Source organism: Moschus berezovskii, chromosome 7 (genome assembly GCF_049115385.1).
Source record: "Moschus berezovskii isolate FMDL1 chromosome 7, NW_MosBer_1.0, whole genome shotgun sequence".
NCBI classification, from domain to species: domain Eukaryota; kingdom Metazoa; phylum Chordata; class Mammalia; order Artiodactyla; family Moschidae; genus Moschus; species Moschus berezovskii.
This window is the reverse complement of record NC_142466.1, coordinates 71,736,613-71,759,064: the sequence shown is the minus strand read 5'-3', so window position 1 is coordinate 71,759,064 and position 22,452 is coordinate 71,736,613. Positions and strand designations below refer to the sequence as shown.

The window sequence follows — 22,452 nt, the reverse complement described above, 5'->3', positions numbered from 1 at the left end:
ACCCTTCCTAGCTGAATTTTTCTGTACACATGTGATAAGCCTGCACACACTAGCTTCCTCCAACTTGCTGATAAAAATATTAAACATGAAAATTTCTGGGGAAAATAATGTGTTAGATGCACATAACATCATTCAATTTATGGGGCAATTTTCATCCTTAATCTCATTTTACTCATTCTACAAAAGAGGAAAATAAAGCTCAGAGATGCTCTGCAATCTAGGAATTATTTAACTGCAGCAAGCTCTGCTCCTATCTCTTCTCCCAGTCAATCTCTGAGTGTACCATGGACCCATCCCTCTGGCAGCAGGGGATGCTGGGAGTATCCTCCATCCTGACCTTAATGGCCTCCTTTCCAGCTTCCTGGATTTATATCTGTGTGAGGGGCCAAGAGCAGGCTTCCTGCCTCCCTCTGACCATAGCCGTGACACTCACATACCCTTCTGACCATAGGAGACCTCACACTCCCCGTGGTGACCTGGCTGCCTTGGTAAGAGGACCTCTCCTGGCCAGCATGTCAGGGACAGCTGCTCGGCTCATGTACTCTGGCCAGGAGGCATTACTGACCCTGTGATCTAGCTGTTCATCCAAACTGGCAGATGGGCACAGGTGCCTTGTCGTGATGCTGCTCCCTCTTGACTGAGCAAGTCTGATCACTAAATCACCCGGCGGAGAACAGCACCAGTCAGCTGAGGGGTGGGCTCTTTCCAAGTGGAACCCCAAAATACTGCTGATCTGAAATTTCGCTGTCTCCAGGACAGCATTAACAACCCACACCAGGTCACATGCTGCATAAACACTCTCAATAATCAGCACTCATTCTAACAGTTTGTCAGAGGCCTGTTCATCTGATTTAGAAGTTTATAGCATGACTGTCTTCTACCCCAATAGCTCATGAACTCATGGAGAACTGATTTCCTACATTCCCAAAGGCAATTTTCCTGTCATACAGGAGAAACAAAAAACAAAACCAGCAGATCCCTTGCCTCTTAATCTCCCACAACCCATTTATTCCCAAGCCCAAGGAATCCTTTCCCTCAAGAGAAATGAATCTTCAGAAGATAATAAAACCTTGCCTGGTCTCAGGCCCACCTGTGTCATCCCAGTGCTGCCTGTCCTGTCCCTCTCACATCAGACCTCTTAGCCCCAGCAGCATCTCAGAGTGGCTCCCACTTTGCTGTCCATGGCTCCTCCTTCCACCTGGGAAGCCCAGCAGCTCTGTCCTGCAGATCATGGTTCCATCCCTCTCCAGGGATATTGCCCCTTTTCCAGCTATATCCAGACACTTTGTCAAGACTACAAGAGAGCCCCCGAGCCCTGGCTGTCGAGTAGAATGGATAACAAGAAACAGGAGTAGATGGAGGCAGGAGGAAGCTGGCGTAGGACAGGTGAGAGATGATGGTGGCTAGGCTAGAGTGTTGATTGTAGAAAAAGCAAAAAGGTGGGTGTGAAAGCTGATCCTGTGTTGGAAAGAAAGTCAAAGGGGCTCAAGCCCCAGGTGGGGTAGGGGGAAAAAAGGGGTCCTTTTCAACCTTGATAACTTTGAATAATAAAGGGGGGTACATTGTCTGGGAGCTCTGCTGTGACCCTGATCCTAAAGAGCATGCATCTCTTTCTTAGGGTACAGGATTCTTGGGGCACCATTTCTCCAAGCATTTCTGTGTTCCAGTGATGTGCTTTCCAGAAACGCTCCAGACCCCTCGTTCTGTGCTTGTTCATCACCCCAAGCCACTGCTGAGCATGATTCCCACGTGCTTAGAGGGGGACAGTGGGCTCATAGCCCACAGGGGCAGACCCGGGTGGGGGCTCCACATAAAGCCATGGGACAAAAACAGTTAGGCTGTCACCTAACTGTCAAGTGGCAGCCCTGATGGGTTTTCTAAAAATACCCTGGGTCCTGTCCTCACGGGCACCAACCCAACCCTTGTGAGTGCCAGGCAGACAGGCCTCCTCACTCTCCACAGGGCCTCCTTTGAGCCCAGGTTCATCTGCTCTCACCCGGATCATGACATGAGCCACCCTACGGCTCTCCCTTCTCCACTGGGACCACCAGACAGTGAGCAAAAAACACAGAAGATCACCAAAGCCTATCTATTCAGCCATTCACTCACTCACTCATTCACTCAACATGCATCCAACAGAGTTTTCTCGTGCCAATGCAGAGTACCTTTTCTAGGCTAGGCTTTGTAGTAGATGCCACGGATTGGGTGAGTAAAGCCAAACACAAAAGAATAAATACTGTGTACATGTGTTCCCCATACTGACCCTCCTTCCCACCCCCCTCCGCATCCCATCTCTCAGGGTCATCCCAGTGCACCAGCCCTGAGCACCATGTCACATGCACCGAACCTGGACTGGCGATCTGTTTCACATAGGATAATGTTTCAAATCATCCCACCCTCACCTTCTCCACATGTACACCCATGGCTGATTCATGTGAATGTATGGCTATTTTTTTTTTAGATTAAAAGAAAAAAAAGAATAAATGCTGTAGTAATCTAGTTATACTCAAGAATAGGCAAATCTAATCTGAAACTATGAAAGTCAGAATACCAGCTACATCTTGAAGATGGACGTAGTTATTGACTGAGGAAAGGGAGGAGGGAATTTTCTGGATTCTGAGATGTTGTAGTCTCACGGATGCAATAATATGTAAAAATGTACTGAGCTATAAACTTAAAATATATGTCTTTTACTAAATGTTATGCCTCAATCATTTATAAATATTATGTTATGTTATGTTCTATTGTATTATATATGGACTTCCCTGAGTCAGGAAGATCCCCTGGAGAAGGGCATGGCAACCCACTCCAGTATTCTTGCCTGGAGAATCCCATGGACAGAGGAGCCTGGTGGGCTACAGTTTTACTATATGTTATGCCTCAATCATTTATATGTATACATATAAACATTATGTTATATATATAAGCTTTATATTTATATGTATATATATAATTACTCTGGTTTTTTATAGTTTATAGATGAGAAAACTACATACCAAAATTTGAGCAGTAGTTGTTTCTTATTGGTGAGATGATGGTGAATTTTTAATCTCCTTCTTTATATTTTATTGGCTTTCCCAGATATTCTGCACTGAACATATCTTGCTTATGTAATGAGATTAAATATATTAAATGTTATTTTGAAAGTAATAACCCTCGAGGTGAAACATTCGGCAAGCACGCAGTAGGTGGCTCTCTTCCCATAGGGTACAGAGCCTGCTTCCAAGCTTTTGTCCTCTTGGACGCTGAGGACATAGGTTTAGGAGTCCTAACCTAGGTCTTTAGGATTTTAGCACAACTAAATACAGTCTCTGGCCCACTGGAGGCTGTGAGGTTGTGTTGCCAGAGGAACCTTAGGACTTTCCTCTCAGTTCTGAGGGAAGGAGCCTCCGGGGCTCTGAGAGCTCACTGTGCTGATTCTCACCCTGGCCGCATGAGAACTTGCCTGACTCTGGTCTCCTGCATTTCTGACCCCTTCCACTGGGGATTCTGTGTCCACCCCCCGCCTCCAGACTTAGGGTGAGTTCATGACCCCTCACCTCCTCCCATCAGCAAGAAGGACCTGCCAGCTTATGCTGTTTGGGGCCATGGTGAGGTAGAGAGAGCTGATAGGGGGAGTATTAAAGCAAAAACAAAGCCAGATAAAACCTTGACAACCTAAGGAAGGAAGAAAAGGGAAAGTGGAGGAACCTCTTCAGGCCTGGTGTTCTCACTGGGAAGTGGGCTGTGAGGTTCACATACGAATGAGCATATGGAAAGCACTGAAATTGAGGGCCGGTTTATGTTCTGGTTTTGCTGACAGGTTGGGAGATGCAGGCGGGTGGCATGGCTGACTCCCCCTCCCTCTCCTACAGTCCTAATGTCCTTCTCAGCCATCACAGCCTGCACACAGCAGAGGGTGAGATACATTGTGTGTGTGTGTGTGTGTGTGCGCGCACGCCTAATTTCTGCATTAGCAAAATCAGGGAGGTCATGTGATGACTGTCTGCCTGTGATGCATAAATGTATTTTGAATTTCCAGCCCGGATCCTCAAATCACTTCCCCCTCCCTCCAGTCTCCTCTCCCACCCCCGACACACAGACTCCCACAGCAAAGTCATGTGAGGCCTTCTCAGATTGAGCCCGGGAATGAGCCGGCAGCCCGGCTCTGCCCTGTGACACACACAACCTCCAGCAGTCACATGGCCTCCAGCTGCCACCACCTGCCCTCTGTCCCCAGCCCGGTGCCCTCTCCCTGGCAGGCTTCCCGAGCTGACTCGTCCCTTCAGGCTCCGAGCTTGGCAGTCAGCAGGGCAGAGGGACAGAAGGTACACGGCCAACAGGCTTGGACAGCTCTGGTCTCAGCCGACCTCGGTGGCACCCCGTCCAGGAGTCTCCTCAGCACCACGTGGTGTGCCCAACAGTGGATTAGGTGCCCTGCTGGCCTGGTATGGAGGTGGACAGAGCTGTTGGCTGCTGGCTCCGGGAAGCCAGCCCCAGCCAGAGCCCCCGTGAGCAGGGATCTGGAGCCACAGGTGCTGAGATGAGGCTGTCTGGGGAGCCAAGGACACCATCCAGCCATGTGCCTCGTGGAAAGGCTAGAAGCCAGGCATTGCCCAGCCTTAGAAGGAGAGAAGAGAGCAAATACAGGAGGGGCCATTGGTATGCATATTATACTCAAAAAAAAAGGAAAAGAAACAAAAAATAACTCTAGAGGAGTGGTCTTCAACCAAGAGCAGTTTTGCCACCTAAGAGACATCTGGAAACATTTTTGGTTGTCACAATTGGGGGACTGCTACAGGTATCCAGTGGGCAGAAGCCAACATGTTGTTGCTGAATCCTCTGCAAGGCACAGGACAGTTGCCCCTAACAAAGGCTTATCCATTCCCAGGGTCAGTAGTGCCACAGTTAAGAAACCCAGCTCTAGAGAGAAAGCAACCCTTCTGGGGGAGGTATGAGCAAGACCCCACAAATGATCCCTTCTGCCCATCCTGCCCCCCTGAGTGAACTGGGACTGTCACACCAAGGCTTGGAAATATTCAGTACCTACCCAGTGCCTTCAGATTTGAACTCAAACCCCTCGGCATGTGGCACCCTAAACCTTGCTTCTATGATATGGCTTACCCTTCAGCCTCACCTTCTGTGGCGCTGGGATCACATTGTCATTCACAGTGTCCCAATACCCCAGACCTTTGCCCTTGAAGGAGGAGATTCTATGTCTTCTGTCTAGAATGCTGTCCTACTTCCATCAGACCAAAGCTCACCCACCCTTCTGGATCCAGTTGTACCATTTCCTCATTGAAGAAGCCCTGAGAAGTGTGTCTGTCTCTCCAACCAAATTCTGGTCCCCGCTGCCTGGGGTGACCTTGAACAAGGGGTCCCAATCTCTCCTTGATCTTGGGGTGGGTGGGCAGGTCTAGGCTATTGTCCTTCAATAGCAGAAGATGGAGCGGGAGAAAATGCAGAGAGTGATGTGAGGCCAGGCAAAGCAGGTGAGAAGCAGAGACAGGAAAGAGCCTGAGGGACCAGACAAAGAGTATCTGTTAACAACACCACAGAGGAGCAGAGAACAGAAGAAAGATGGCTGTGCCAGTTCTAGAGGTGGAGTCTGTAAGAGCTCCCAGTACCCCCCACCCCAAGCCCCGCCATGGTGGGCCTACAGCATCCAGGACTGGGTCTGCCACAGTTGCTTGTCATGTACATGTCATATCAACTGGGAGATTTGGTCATTCACACTTGAGAACAGGGTCACTTACTTTTCCTTAAACCAACTTTGTGGGGAAGGCAGGGCACAAGAGACATTCCCATTTTACAGCCAAGGAAGCTGAGGCTCAAGAAGATAAAGAGACCATCTCCAAATTGCCAGTACTGCATCCCTACCCCCTTCCCACTTTGGCTACACCATTCTGAATTAGCCAAGAAAAGATCGGTCAGCTAATTCCCACGGGCAATCCCAAAAGACAATGAAAAAGAACAATTCTACAGTGTCATCTCTTGTGGTGCTCGGTTACACACAGAACTTATTTCTGTATTTTACAGCTGTATTGAGATACAACTGTCCTACAATAAACTGCATATATTTTAAGTGTTCGATTTGATGAGAGTTGACATGTGTATACTCCCACAAAGCCATCGCCACAGTGGAGACAATGAACATGTATCCACCACCCCTCCAAGTTTCGTAGGGCTTCTGTATTATCCTTCTCATCCGTCTTCACACACCCATCCTACATACACACAGGCAACCACTGCCTTCTGTTGCTCTCATGGCATCTTCTATCACTTGCATAAATAGGATCATAGAGCATGTACTCATTTTTATATGGCTTCTTTCAGTCAGCATAATTATTTTGAGAATCATGCATGTTGTTGCATGTATCAAAAATTTCTTCTTTTTTACTATTGAATGGTATCCCACTATATGAATACACCACAATTTGTCCATACACCTGCTGCTGTTTTCATTTTGGGGCTGTTAGAAATATAATTGCCATGAACAGTTATATACAAGACTCTGAGTGGATGTATGTTTTCATTTTTCTTAGGTAAAAACCTAAGAGTAGATTGACTGGGTCACATGTTCAATCGATGTTTAACTCTTTATGAAATTGCAAACTGTTTTCTGAACTAACTATACCATTTTATATTCCATCAGCAGTTTGTTAGAGTCCAATTCCTCTACATGCTCACTAACATAAGGTATGGTCAGTCTTTTTCCTTCTAATCATTCTGCTAGGTATGTTGGTATCTTACTATGGTTTTTTGTTTTGTTTAATGTGTTAATTTACTGGCCTGTGCCCAGTCCTATTTGTGGGACCTTCAATCTTTGTTACAGCATGGGATCTTTGGTTACAGCATGCAAACTGTTCACTATGGGGTGTGGGATCTAGTCCCCTGACCAGAGGTCGAACCCAGACCCCCTGCATTGTAAGCTCAGAGTCTTAGACACTGGACCACCAAGGAAGTCCCTCTTACTATGGTTTTAATTTGCATTTTCCTAGTAACTAATGACATTGAGCATCTTTTTCATGTGTTTATTTGCCATCCATATATCTTCAATTAGTGAAGTGGTTATTCAAAGAAAAAGTTTTGAAAGAGTGTTATATTTGTTTATATAAAATGTAATAAAGTACATAATTTTGAACATGGCCTTTGGAAACTGTCAGATCTGGTTTCACATTCTGGCTTGGCCACTTACTGTGCAACTTAGGATGAATGGCTTACCTTCTCTGAATTTCATTTTCCTCTTGTGAAGGTAATAATAGAACCCAATAAGGTTTAAATGAGAATCAATTATTACCTTTAAAGTATAACTCAAGGTCTAGCATATAAAACTTAATAATAATAATTATCATATTAATAACATTCTAACATTCAAATCAGTCTGATTTGAATTATGACGAACAAGACCCTGACATACCTCAAAAACTAATCCCTGTGAGAATTAAACCATGTCTCATGTCCAACACAGTAGATATACAATATCTTTTTTATCACTAGGTGAAAAATAGGATTTAGTAGAGGTCTAGTATGTCAGCCGTCTATGGGATCACACAGAGTCGGACACGACTGAAGTGACTTAGCAGCAGCAGCAGCAGTATGTCAGCGCTAAAAGAGTCCTTAAGAGCTATTTAAACCAACCCTATGCCTTAGCTCACATCCTCTGGAAAGCAGAGCCTGAGGCAAGGATATAGGACTGAAACCTTACTTGGGAGGTACAAACCTATGGTGGTTAGGGTGAGGGAAAGATTCAGAAACAAGATAAAGGAAGATGCAGGAGCTGTCACGTAGATAACCCCTACCCAGTGGTTACTCAATGAGGCCCCAAAGAAACACAGCAGGTCTCTCAGCAGACATGATCTCTCAGCACATGGAAATCCCCTGAAAGGTTTCCAAAGAGAAACCACACTTCACCGAAGTCCAAAGGGGGAGAGTAGGGTGCATGTATCTGTCAGTTTCCCTCCTATGGTCAAGGCTAACCCCACAGTGAACAAACTCCCCTGCACTTCCAGAGTGTGTCACCAAGCACCGTGATGGTTGTTCAGGAAAACATCCCACATCCTGGCCTTGTGGCCTTTCACCCAAGTCCAGAACTGAATGGGCAGCTTAGTTAGATCAGATGCCAGGGAAGAGAAAGAAGAAGCTGTGCAAGACTCATGTCCTGCTTAGGCTGGGCACCTGCGGAAGCAAACCCTGAGTCTAAGATCTGAGTACAAGAGGTTTTGATAGGGAATGGAATCCAGGAAGCAGCGCTGGAAGAGTAGAGAGGGGAGACAGAGGAGGAAGCCAACACATGGTATGGTGATGAGGAGGCTACTGTTGTGGGCATCTGGGGCTCAGTCCTACTGGCAACATCCAGGAGATAATAAGACACTCATTTCAGGTTTGTCCCACCTGCAAGCTGAGGGAGCTGGGATAGCTATCTCCAACCATTTGTCATTGGCTGGGGGCTGCTCCCGGGGACATCAATTTCCATAACCCCTCCCCCCAAGGGAAGGAGGAAAGTCCCAGTTGCTGGCAGTAGGATGCCTTTGGCATGTCCTGGAATGGTGAAGGCAGCATCTGCTACATCGTGTGTGCATGATTAGTTGCTCAGTTGTGCCCAACTCTTTGGGACCCTGCCAGGCTCCTCTGTCCATGGGATTCTCCAAGCACAAATATTGGAATGGGTTGCCATTTCCTCCTCTAGGGGATCTTCTCCACCCAGGAACCAAACCTGAGTCTCCTGCATTGCAGGCAGACGCTTTACCACTGAGTCACCAGGGAAGCCCATCTGCTACATGAGGGGTCAGCAAACTATTTCTTAAAGGGCCAGAGAGTAAATATTTGAGATTTACAGGCAATGTTGTTTTATCATAACTAGTCTCCTCTGGTGTTGTAGCTCAGTCACAGATAATATGTAATACAAATGGGATTGGGGCTTTGTCCCAGTAAAACATTATTTAATAAAACAGGCTGCCAACCTGCAGGCCATAGTTTGCAGACCCTGCTCTACATGTATGAAGTATCCCATTTTGCAGACAGAGAAACTAAGGCCCAGTAGAGGAAAAGTAACTGGTTATAAAGGAGTCAGAGTCACATCTCTGACCTTCTGCCCAATATTTTCTCCACTGTATCTTGTTAACCTCTTTACTGGGGCCTTGTTATGATTTTTAGGAGACTTTCAGCCAGAACTCTTCCAGGGAGAGTCTGTAACCCGTAAGTCTTACCTGACAGCGGTTTGCTTCCTCTTAGTGGCCAGAGAGGCCTCAGGGACTGAAGCCATGCAGCATCCAGGCACTCAGAGCAACTTCGGGGAGCCTTCCCGGACCCGGCCCCCTTCCACCAGGCCCTGCCTTGGCAGCTTTGGCAGAGCATCTCCCGGCAGCGGCCACAAAGCGCAGAGTGAAAAAGCAGTTAGAACTTTGGAGCCTATAAAAAAACCTAAAAATATCCAGGAATGTGTGCACATATGTGGCCCTTCTGTGATCAGAACATCTGGGGAGAAGATCAAATGCTCCTGCGTTAATTTGCCTAAAATTCTGCGAGGACTTGGGAAAGGAAGTTGCAAGTCATTGACTTTACTGGGGGGAAGGACGTCAAGAGTTTTGGTTTTTTTTAAGCCAGAGTAGGTTATGCGCATGCAGAAACCTCCCCTGGGAGAAGTCCTGGACCTGGTTTCCTTGGGATTCTGAGGATTGTTTCTCATAACGGGGGAGGAAAGATCATTGGCTACAGGCTCAAATTCCTGATTTTTTTTAAAAAGAAGATAAAAATACTAATGTCTCAAACAGAACATTAGGAGTGGGTGATAATATAGTGAATCACTAAATGTTGGATTTGTAGAAGGCCTAGTGTGAGTCGTGCATTTGTCAGATGAGGAAACTGAGACTAAAGAGAGCTTTCCTGATATCCCAAGGAAGGTGGCAGAGACAGGGCTGACATGCATTCATCCTGACTCCCAGACCAGTGGTGCACTGGGAGAAGAGTTGGAAGAAAGGATCAATCCTGGTTCCTCGAATTCTGAGTCCTATGACCAACCTAGACAGCACATTAAGGCAGAGACATTACTTTACCAACAAAGGTCTGTCTAGTCAAAGCTGTTGTTTTTCCAGTAGTCATGTATGGATGTGAGAGTTGGACTATAAAGAAAGCTGAGCGCCGAAGAATTGATGCTTTTGAACTATGGTATTGGAGAAGACTCTTGAGAGTCCCTTGGATTGCAAGGAGATCCAACCAGTCCATCCTAAAAGAAATCAGTCCTGAATATTCATTGGAAGAACTGATGTTGAAACTGAAGCTCCAGTACTTTGGCCACCTGATGCAAAGAGCTGACTCATTGGAAAAGACCCTGATGCTGGGGAAGATTGAAGGTGGGAGGAGAAGGGGATGACAGAGGATGAGATGGTTGGATGGCATCACCGACGCAGCGGACGTGAATTTGAATAGGCTCCAGGAGTTGGTGATGGACAGGGAAGCCTGGCATACTGCGGTCCATGGAGTCACAAAGAGTCAGACATGACTGAGCAACTGAACTGAACTGAACTGAATGACCTTATCTATACACTGAAGATGGTATTGGTTGGTTTTGTCTATAAGAAGCCAAAACCAGAACCTCTGGATCTTGTGCCTTGGACCTATAGGGTCCTTGAAGGGTTAGCCAAGGCAGGCAGATATCCACTCCCTTCATTAGTAATCATGCCTTCAAGCCCTAATAGAATATCCTGGCAATTTGGGCTGGCTGATGTGTGAGCCTAGAATTCCATTTGGCCCCTGGCTTGAATCCTTGGCCAGAAACAGACTAACAATTAGCTTGTTTAGCCTTATAAAGTGCCCTTTCCTCAGGCATGCCCTGACTCTGGAGCAGGGAAAGCTAGCCACTCACTAAAGCTTAAGGCAGCCTGACTAACCCACCCACCACACTCTCTCCAACTGCTTGCCACTTTGGTTTGCACTGGTCTGTGGAGGACACACAGTGGCTTCTTAGATACTCCTCACTTCAAAGGAAGGCTCGAAGTCAGTCAGTCAGTCAGTCAGTTCAGTCGCTCAGTCGTGTCCAACTCTCCGTGACCCCATGAATCACAGCACGCCAGGCCTCCCTGTCCATCACCAACTCCCGGAGTACACTCAAACTCATGTCCACAGAGTCGGTGATGCCATCCAGCCATCTCATTCTCCGTCATCCCCTTCTCCTCCCGCCCCCAACCTTTCCCAGCATCAGAGTCTTTTCCAGTGAGTCAACTCGTCGCATGAGGTGGCCAAAGTATTGGAGTTTCAGCTTTAGCATCAGTCCCTCCAATGAACACCCAGGATTGATCTCCTTTAGAATGGACTGGTTGGATCTCCTTGCAGTATAAGGGACTCTCAAGAGTCTTCTCCAACACCACAGTTCAAAAGTAGGAACCTTAAAAAATAAGGTGCAAAGAGAGGAGGGTCTAAGCAGAGTCTGCTACTCAGACATCAGAATTTGTCAATTTGCCCGTTTTCATGTAAAACTATAATCCAACCACGTCCTTAACTGGATCTCCACCAGACTCGAGACCTAGTACGCCCTCTAGAGGCCAACCTTTTTGTTTAACTCCAGTAAGTCCAATGGGCTCAAGTCCAGACCTGTTAGACCCATAGATGTCCCCTGCCAGAGAGATAGTCATGAATTACCATAACAGTCCTAATAGTCTTGGCAATGATAGTTTGTCTAATCCTTTCCACTGCTCTTACATGCCACTTGTTCCTACATAGGGCCATTGAGATGAGAGGTTCATATTCCCAAGATCTTTACAAAAGGCTCTCGTCCTGCCCCACACTCTCCACACTAAGCTGAAAAGTCCTAGTCTCTCACATGAACCACCTGGTTAACAAGCTGAAGAGTACATTTGGACATCCAAAAGCAACAAACCATGATCACAACAGCCAAGCCCACATTTGCCACCATACTACAAGTTTTCATTGCATCCCCTCCTATTTTAATCAGTGCCCGTTTGCCATAGAGAGAAACTCTCTCCAATTATGTCAAAAGCTTCCTATTTTATGTTGATTCTAGCTGTGGGAGCCTTGGGAGGAGGCGAGCTGCAGGAGCTTGGATGGAAACCAGGTTCCTTCTTCAGTAGCTGCAGGCAGGCATCTTCTGCTGCAGTAAACTTTCATACAACCTTAGTTGGGTCCATCCACAATTAGCTCTCTTATGTGTCCCACCTCTCCAAAGTTCCAAAAGATCAACAAGACAAACTGCTGTGCCTGGATTCACTTGCAGAATCTGCAAAACACAGACTTATCTGAAAGCCAAATGCCAATGACATATGCTAGCTTTCAGGAGGTAAAGACCTGGGATTCAGTTCAGTTCAGTCGCTCAGTCGTGTCCGACTCTCCGCGACCCCATGAATTATAGCACGCCAGGCCTCCCTGTCCATCACCAACTCCCGGAGTACACTCAAACTCATGTCCACAGAGTCGGTGATGCCATCCAGCCATCTCATTCTTGGTCGTCCCCTTCTCCTCCCGCCCCTAACCTTTCCCAGCATCAGAGTCTTTTCCAGTGAGTCAACTCGTCGCATGAGGTGGCCAAAGTACTGCAGTTTCAGCTTGAGCATCAGTCCTTCCAATGAACACCCAGGATTGATCTCCTTTAGAATGGACTGGTTGGATCTCCTTGCAGTATAAGGGACTCTCAAGAGTCTTCTCCAACACCACAGTTCAAAAGCATCGATTCTTCGGCGATCAGCTTTCTTCACAGTCCAACTCTCACATCCATACATGACCACAGGAAAAACCATTGACCTGGGATTAAATAAGATTAAATAGCCCCTCCTTAGAGTCCACCTCTGGGGATTGAGGAGCATCCTCAATCAGACATGGGCTTCATCTTCTCTGTTTCTGGGGCTACACCGTTTTACGTGTTGGGAAGTCACATGCTCATATTAAAAAAAAAAAAAAGAATCCCAGGGTATTCTTCATTTGGGAAGTAGGGAAACTGGACAAGAGCTACTTGGTTTGCTTCTAGTCTAGATATTAGACTGGAGGGTAACTGTGAACTCACATTGATGCTGAGATATGATTTACGCATTCTGTGGGTATGGGACTGATATTGCGTTCTTAAAGCTTCTTTTGAATAAGGTGACCTGACATCCAGGTTGGCTCAGGAAAATCCGAGTTTATGCCTATTGTCCTGACTTCCTGTCTGGTTTGGCATTTTTTCAGGATGTTATTAATATTTGCGAGGCAGAAGAAAGTATTACTTCATTTCTCCATATATACTGTATACATCTGTCCAGGGAACTTGATTGTACAAAGTGAATTTCTGTGTGGAAATTGAGATTATGTTGCCTAATTTAGCAGATAACCATGGGGAAAATAGGCTGAGTTGCCCATTCATTGCTTCCAGATCAAGGTAAAAGAGAAGAGGCAAGGATTGGAGAAGAAGCCTCGTGAAAACTCAGGCAGGACTTTTCTGATGCTCTTGACTTTTCTGCCCTAAGGCCATATCCTTAAGTTAAAGAGAGACCCAAAATATGGGGGTGTGTTGGCTGAAGGCCACAACTTCTGGGGAGGAAAGAAAGCACCATCTTCTACACTGTACCCACAGCAGGAGTTTTCTGACACAGGGAACAGGCACTGTTCTACTGGGGTGCTAAGGTAATGACGGTAAAAGAATAGCCGATTCTAGTCATCTAATATAACTGCTTAAGGCATTGTGTTGAAAAAGACTCTAGATTTGGCAAGAATGAGAGCCGTCATTGATTTGGGATGTTGGCCATGATTCAGGATCAGAGAGCGTCTGCACACATCTCAGTAATTTCCCATTTCTGTACTAACAAGAAAAGATTTCAAAAGGAGGAACAAAGAACTTGAAACGTTTTTCCTTCCACATGGCATGCCCTATTGGATCCTTTTCCTTTTTGGATTGATTATGACTATAACTTTAGTTGGCTAAGAAGGTCCAGGGGCCATCCTAGTTTATAAGACAGCTCTCTCCTACCATTAATTTTTTAAGGGTGGGTAGGGTGGGAGGTTTAAGCCTATTGAACCAGATCTTAGGAAAATAATCTTCCCATTATGCCCTTTCCCTTGGGTGTGTTTTTTCTTCTTCTGCTTATAAGAATGATAGCTCTTAGAATGAGCTAGGATGGTTTTTTCATGTAGGACTTAGTCCACACAGGAACACAAATTTGGTCCTTATAATTTGGACGTACCTCATCAGGCAGTCGGAGAAGACAATGGCAAGCCACTCCAGTACTCTTGCCTGGAAAATCCCATGGATGGAGGAGCCTGGTGGGCTGCAGTCCATGGGGTCGCTAGGGGTCGGACACGACTGAGCGACTTCACTTTCACTTTTTACTTTCACACATTGGAGAAGGAAATGGCAACCCACTCTGGTGTTCTTGCCTGGAGAATCCCAGGGACGGCGGAGCCTGGTGGGCTTCCGTCTATGGGGTCACACAGAGTCGGACACGACTGAAGTGACTTAGCAGCAGCAGCAGCATCAGGCAGTAAGAGTTGGTACCAAAGCTTCCTCTGTACTTATAAACTTATTTCCTCTGACTAGCTTTGTCCATTTTACCTTGCTCATAGACCTAGCAGGACTGGTGTTAGACTGAGGTGGGCAGCAGATCAAGGGCTCACAGATTTGAGGTCTCAGCAAAATATCTTGCCAACTTATGACTATCACCAGTAATGCATATTTTCCGAGAGATGTAGGGATAAAGACAATGCATATAAAGTGCCTGGGACTCAAGTAACTGCCATGTAGTTAACTATTACTATTATCATTATAATAATGACAGATGTCACTTGGAAGACCAAATCTTTCCTTACCTGATTTGATGGTCAGAGTAATAAGTCTTGGTATATACCAGACAGGAGGGTAACTTTCTTGAGAAAATATCTGGACAACAGCAAGCAGTGCATATGTCCTTTAAAGATCCATTAGTGAGAAATTCAATACAAAGCCCATCCTAAACCTCATTGTTCAAGTGAGTGCTTTGAAACATAAATGGAAAGTTTGACATTAGCCACTCTGCTTCCTTGGATTTGTACTCTATGTGTGTGTGAAAGTCATTCAGTCATATTCAACTCTTTGAGACCCCATGGGCTTTACAGTCCATGGAATTCTCCAGGCCAGAATACTGGCATGGGTAGCCTTTCCCTTTTCCAAGGGATCTTCCCAACCCAGGGATCGAACCCAGGTCTCCTGCATTGCAAGTAGATTCTTTACCAACTGAGCCACAAGGGAAGCCCACAATGAAAGTCACTCAGTTGTGTCCAACTCTTTGTGACTCCATAGACTATACAGTCCATGGAGTTCTCCAGGCCAGAATACTGGTGTGGGTAGTCTTTCCCTTCTCCAAGGGATCTTCCCATCCCAGGGATTGAACCCAGGTCTCCCGCATTGCAGGCGGATTCTTTACCAGCTGAGCCATCATGGAAGCCCATGTACTTTACGAGGTATTATTATTACTTTTTTTTTAAAACAAATATTCAGGAGTATCTCCAGATAATGCTTGCTCATCACTTGGCTGGGTTTTAGACATACACAGACTCCAGATGTGATGTATCCAATCATTAGGAAATTTTGAGGCTTTTTGATAAGCTATTTTCAGGATGATTAGAAATTATGCAATAGGTATGCTTTCCAGACCCTTCCATGAAAATAGTCACCTTACTGGTATGGTGGGATGGTGTGGATGAAGTAGCTCTTGGGAATTAATCAGTTCACATCATTAAAAATAACTAAAAATATAGGATTTGCAGATTTTGGGTAAGTTAGGTTTATACGCTGGCTATTGATAGGAAAGGAAGAAAGCTCTGTATTGTATGTACATTGTCAAGCTATGCCAATGAAAATGCTGAAGACCTTGTTCTCCAAGGGAAACTTTGGTAGATAAGAAAGCTAGGGGTGCTGGATAACCCTGAGCTGTGTAAATAAATGCTGAGCCAAAGATGTTAAAGGGTTATTGCTTTTACAAGGAGGAGAGGAACTCAGAAGTGGAGGCCTCAAAAACATGGGTGATGCCATGATCTGGTTAGCTAGGAGAGAGGACTGAGAAGGTGCAGTGTAAGCCCAAGGATGCACAGTATAGTTTTAAGGTTAATTAATGTGAGCTAAAGGGTGTACAGTGTCAGTGTCTGCTGTATCAGAAGTTATGTTTGGAAGGTGATATGAAAAATGGGATTTGGCCAGGGGAACCATATATACCCGAAATTTTGCCTTCCCCAATTATCAATTGTTTGTTCCTTAAGAGGAGTTCAAGGAAGACAGATATGGTCAAGAGTACCAAAATATGACATTGACCAAGACTTCAGTACTAAAATCTATTGTAGAATTCCAATAAGCTAGGCTAGACCATGTGAAGGAATCCCTGTTTCTAATCAGAACAAGCCATATGATTAGGTAATATTTCATTGTATCTAGGGAACTAGCCCATCTAAAGTAGCTATACCTGGGATTTTTTGGTATTTGTGTCAAACTTGGCTGTCCCTTTCTCAGGAGTCTTCCTGCTCTGGGTCCATCCAGCATCTGGCTCTGCTATTTCTCACCAAGGAGAAAACTGAACAACATAGAGAGGAAGCTAAAGGGAGAAAGATTTTAGCTGATTGAGGAAGAACTTTCTAATGGTCCAGCTCTCCGTGATGGAAAGATTGCCTCTGAAAATTGTAAGCTCTCTGTCTCTGGAGAGAAACTCATCAAGACTGGTCAACTTTTATTGGAAATGCTGTATAAAAGTTGAGAAAGAGGATAGACCCTTTCCATTTTTAGCATTATGATTCTGAATCACTTTACTCCAGGCCTCATCTTTAAAATAATCCCTGAGGTCCATTGCTGCTCTGTAATAATGATAGATCCTTAAAATTGCTGCCACATATTTTGGTGCTTTGTAGGTGAAGAGAACAGAATGAATAAAAGCTGATAAACAAAAACTAAGGGGATTCATTACCACTAGACCTGTCTTACAAGAAACACTAAAGGGAGTTCTTCAAACTGAAATGAAAGGACAGTAATTAACAATGTAAATCATATGAACATATAAAATTCACTGATAAAGGTAAATACATAAACAAAGGCAGAATTGTCTAATATTGTAATGATATATAAATCACTTTCAACTAGTATAAAAGTTAAAAAAACATTAAAATAACTATATAATAATTTGTTTTTCATACACAATATAAAAAGATATAAACTCTGACATCGATAACCTAAAATTTGAAGGGACAGAGAAATAAAAGTATAGGGTTTTTGTATGCAAATTTAAGTTGTTTGCCACTTAAAACAGGATAACTATTAGATATTAGATATCTCATGGTAACCAGAAAGGAAAAAACTGTAATAACACATAAAAGATTAACAGTGAAGAAGCAAAGCCTACCACTACAAAAAGTCATCAAATCACAAAGGAAAACATCAAGAGATGTGGAAAGAAACTACAAGACAGTCAGAAAACAATGAGCAAAATGCAATCATAGGTCCTACCTATCAGTAATAATTTTAAACACAAGTGGTCTAAAGTCTTCAATTAAAAGACACAGGATAACCAAATGGGTTAAAAAAAATGATATGTTATCTACAATAAAAACTCACTGTAGCTTTAAGGACACATACAGGCTGAAAGTGAAAGGATAGAAAAGATACTCCAAGCAAGTGTCTACCAAAAGAGGTCAAAAGTGGATATACTGATATCAGACAAAATAGTCTGATATAGAATAGTCAAAATAGTTAGAAATGGTCATGAGGGGGCTTCCCTGCTGGCTCAGTGGTAAAGAATCCACCAGCCAGTGCAGGAGACAGAAGTTTAATCCCTGATCTGAGAAGATCCCACATGCTGCGAGGCAACTAAGCCCATGCACCACAACTACTGAGCCTGAGCTCTAGAGCCCAGGAAGAGCCCATATGTCAAAACTACTGGTGCCCACTTGCCCTAGATCCTGTGCTCCACAACAAGAGAAGCCACTGCAAAAAGAGGCCTGAGCACTGCAACTACAGAGTAGCCCTGGCTTCCCTGCAATCAAAATAAAGCCCACACAACAAAGATCCAGCACAGCCAAAACTAAAGACATAAATAAAAATTATTTTTTTTAATCGTATGAGATTTTTAAAAAGTCATTATACAGTTGACCTTTGAACAATGTGGATTTGGATTGAAAGGGTTCACCAATATGTGAATGTCTTTCACCAAATACACTACAGTACTACACGATCCACAGTTGGTTGAATCCAGTGGATGCCAAACTGCAAATATGGAGGACTGCCTATAAAGTTATATGCAGACTTCCAACGCTACAAAAGGTTAGTACCCCTAACACTTGCATATTTTAAGGGGAAATTATATAATAAAAAAGGGCCAATTCATGGAGAGGATATAACAATTTAAAATATTTGTCACCCAACATTGCTGCTGCTGCTGCTGCTAAGTCGCTTCAGTCGTGTCTGACTCTGTGCAACCCCATAGACGGCAGCCCACCAGGCTCCCCCATCCCTGGGATTCTCCAGGCAAGAACACTAGAGTGGGTTGCCATTTCCTTCTCCAATGCATGAAAGTGAAAAGTGAAAGTGAAGTCACTCAGTCGTGTCCTACTCTTAGCAACCCCATGGACTGCAGACTACCAGGCTCCTCCACCCATGGGATTTTCCAGGCAAGAGTATTGGAGTTGGGTGCCATTGCCTTCTCCGGTCACCCAACATTCAGAGCACCTAAATGCATGAAGGAATATGAAACTGAAATAAGAACTGAAAGGAGAAATAAACAACAATACAGTGATAGCAGGGGACTTCATTATCCCACTCACAACAAAGGGTAAATAATCCAGATAGAAAACTAAGAAAGTAGCAGATTTATACAACACTATAGACTAATCCTAAAGGAAATCAATCCTGAATATTCATTGGAGGGACTGATGCTGAGGCAGAAGCTCTAATACTTTGGCTACTTGATGCAAAGAGCCAACTCATTGGAATAGACCCTGATGCTGGGAAGGATTGAAGGCAGGAGAAGAAGTGGGTGACAGAGAGCAAGATGGTGGGACGGCATCACCGACTCAATGATATGAGTTTGATCAAGCTCTGGGAGATGGTGAAGGACAGGGAAGCCTGGCATGCTGCAGTGCAGGGGGTCGCAAAGAGTTGGACATGACTGGGCGATTGAACAACAACATAGACTGTTCATAGGGCACACTGAACATTCCAGCAAAGATTACACACTAGGATACAGAATAAGTCATTACAGTTTCAAGAAGGCTGATTTCACATCATATATCTCTTCCAGTCACAATGGTATGAATCAATAACAGGTGGAAACTTGGAAACTGTGCAATACATGGAAATTAAACACATACTGCTAAACAACCAATGGGTTAAAGAAGAAATCAAACAGAAATCAAAAATATCTTGGGACAAACAATGGAAATACAGCATACCAATATTTATGGGATGCAGCAAACACACTTCTAAAAGGAAAATTCATAGCTATAAACACCTATGTTAAGAAAAAAGAATGATCTCAAATAAATAACATAACTTTACATTTCAAGAAACTAGAAAAGACCAAATTAAGCCCAAAGTTAATAGAAGGAAGGAAATAATAAAAAGACTTGAGCAGAAATAAGTGAAATGGACAATAGGAAAACAGTAGAGAAGATCCATGAAATTAAGTTTGTTTTTGAAAGACAACTAAAATTACCAAACCTTTACCTAAACTAAGAAAAATAGGGATAGGGGTCATCCAAATAAATAAAATAATAAAATAAAAAGAAGACATTACAACTGACACCACAGGTGTCAGAAGGATCATAAGAGATTGCTATAACCCATTATACAGCAACAAATCAGATAATCTAGAAGAAATGTTTAAATTCCTAGAAATGTGCAACCTACAAAGATGGAATTATGAAGAAATAGAAAATCTGAACAGGCCAATATCAAGTAAAGAGATTGAATTAGTAATCAGAAACCTCTCAACCTCCCAGTAGAAACCAGACAGCCTCACTGGTGAATCCTGTCAAACATTTAAAGAAGAATTAATGCCAATCTTCCTCAAAACTCTTCCAAAATTGAAGAGGAGGGTATACTTCCAAGCTCATTTTATGAGGCTAGTATCATTCTGATACCAAAGTCAGATAAAGACTCTAAAAGAGAAGAAAATTACAAACTAGTAAACCTGATGAACATGATAATTTCGGAGAATGGCATTGAAACATGTATGTTGTCATATGTGAAACGAATCGCCAGTTCAGGGTCGTTGCATGTTACAGGATTCTCAGGGCTGGTGTGCGGGGATGACCCAGAGGGAGGATAAAGGGAGGAGGGAGGTGGGAGGGGGGTTCAGGAAGGGGAACTCATGTACACCCGGGACGGATTCATGTCAATGTATGGCAAAACCAACCAATATAATATTGTAAAATAATTAGCCTCCAATAAAAATTTTTTAAAAATAAATAAAAATTCTCAACCAAACTCTAGCAAAATTGAATTCAATAACACATTAAAAGAATCAAGATCAAATGAAATTTATCCCTAGGATATAAAAACAGTTCAACATACACAAAGTCCTATGTATGACATATCACATTAACAAAAACGAATGGTAAAATCATATGATCATCTCAAAAGATGCAGAAAAAGCATTTGACAGAATTCAACATATCTTTCACGATAAAAACTTTCAACAAATTAGGTATAGACGTAACATATTCAACATGATAAAGGCTATATATGACAAGTCACTGGTTAACATCATATTCAGCAGTGAAAAGCTGAAAGTGTTTTCTCTAAGATCAGGAACTAAACAAGTGTTTTATCCAAGATCTCACCACTTCTATTCAACCTGCTACTGAAAGCCCTAGCCAGAGCAGTTAGGCAAGAAAAAGAAGTAAAAACATCCAAGTTGAACAGGAAGAAGTAAAATTGTCTGTATGCATATACAATGGAATATAATCCAGGCTTTTTTAAAAAAGGAAGGAAATCCTATTTGCAACAACGTGGATGAACCTTGAGGGTATTATGCTAAGTGAAATAAATGAGACAAAGAACAACAAATGCTATATGATCTCACTTATATGTGGAATCTTAAAAAGTTAAACTCCTAGAATCAGAGTAGAATGGTTGTTGCCAGGGCTGGGAGGATGGGAAAAATGGAGAGATGCTTGTCTCAGTGAATAAACTTTCAATTATAAATAAGTTCTGAGGCTCTAATATACAGTATGGTGACTGTAGGTAACAATACCATATTTTGCATACTTGAAATTTTCTGAGTAGATCTTAAATCTTCTCACTACAAAAAAAAAAAAGGAAACTATCTGAGTTGATGGATGTGTTAACTTTATTGTGGTAATCATCACACTACATATAATATATTAATATATAATTTTTAGTGTTGATATTCCATTTTAAGGAAAACCATTGGATTTCCATTAAGGGAAAGGGAAGAGATGCCAGTAGGGAAAATTACAGGAAAAAGTAAAATAGCAGACCTGCATTGTCATTATTAGAGATAAATATGAGGTCATTATTATTATAAAGAATAATGTTTCTGCATGTATCACTCATTTTGCCTAATGTTTTATCTATTCATGCTTCTCCCTCCAGAAATAATTTGCCTTCACATGGTATATAATCCAGTTCCCCAAGCCGCTTTAGGAGATGCCAAATATTTAATGACACCCCACCTAGAAACAATAAATACATTTGAGTCACTCAGACTCCTGGGGAAAGGGATACTGAAAATTTGATGAAAGGGATTAATAAATTATAACCAGGCTATTAAGATGTGAATCACTAAAGACTCCTAACACTCTTTTCCTTTTTCTAATTAGAATTAAGAAACAAATAAACAGACTCACTTCCTTGTGCTCAGATTTCCTCCCCTTCCTTTCCAAGTCCAGTTGGTTGATCTAGTTCATGAACTTTCATTTAGACGTTAGGATGGCTTTAACCAGTCTGCATTAAGGGTCTGGACTGCTCAGAGGCAGTACACGGGTGCTTTAAATCAGACGCTGTGACCACATTGGTGAGATGCCAGTCACACAGCTGGGAACAGGGAAGACCCAATTTGTAGGCCATGGGGTTTCTTCCCAATCAAAGTGCTCCTACCAATGGATCTCAGGGCCTGCTTCAAGCTGTCATAGACCCATGCTTCCTAGAAGGAACCTTAAGATTGTCTCATCCCACCCCTTTTTTGTATAAGCAGAAATTTACAAAAGTTTGAAACTTCTCTCAAAGGAGAGGGAGCAGGTTGTCCAAAGTTACTAAAGAACCTGGGTCTCCTGACCCCTGGACTACGCTGCTCTCTCTCCATCTATTTCTACACCTATTGCAGGGGCCCAAATTCGACAGCTCTGAACTCCCCCATCCAGTCACTGGACCCCCTCTAGGACACAGAATCAGAGGACAGCTGTAGGATCTCACTTACATGTGGCATCTTAAAAGGCTGAACTCATAGAATCAGAAGACAGCTAAAGCCTCAGGTAATGGAAAACCATCCTTGCACCCCACTGTGGTGAAAGATCCAT

At 43.6% G+C, this 22,452-nt stretch overlaps 2 long non-coding RNA genes across 4 annotated transcripts in view; one reads left to right on the top strand and one right to left on the bottom strand.

The window, feature by feature from the left end:
- LOC129556862 (uncharacterized) overlaps positions 1 to 22,452 on the top strand; it is a 622,407-nt gene that overhangs the window by 497,022 nt on the left and 102,933 nt on the right. Inside the window, exon 7 of one of the 3 annotated variants that reach the window (XR_008686108.2) lies at positions 1,619 to 1,825. The exons of the other annotated variants lie outside the window; for them this stretch is intronic. This is a non-coding gene — a long non-coding RNA (uncharacterized LOC129556862). Of the gene's footprint in view, positions 1 to 1,618; positions 1,826 to 22,452 lie in introns of those variants that run through there. 3 annotated transcript variants of the gene reach the window in all.
- The window catches only part of LOC148777355 (uncharacterized), a 71,085-nt gene that overhangs the window by 1,677 nt on the left and 46,956 nt on the right, over positions 1 to 22,452 (bottom strand). The window lies entirely within an intron of this gene.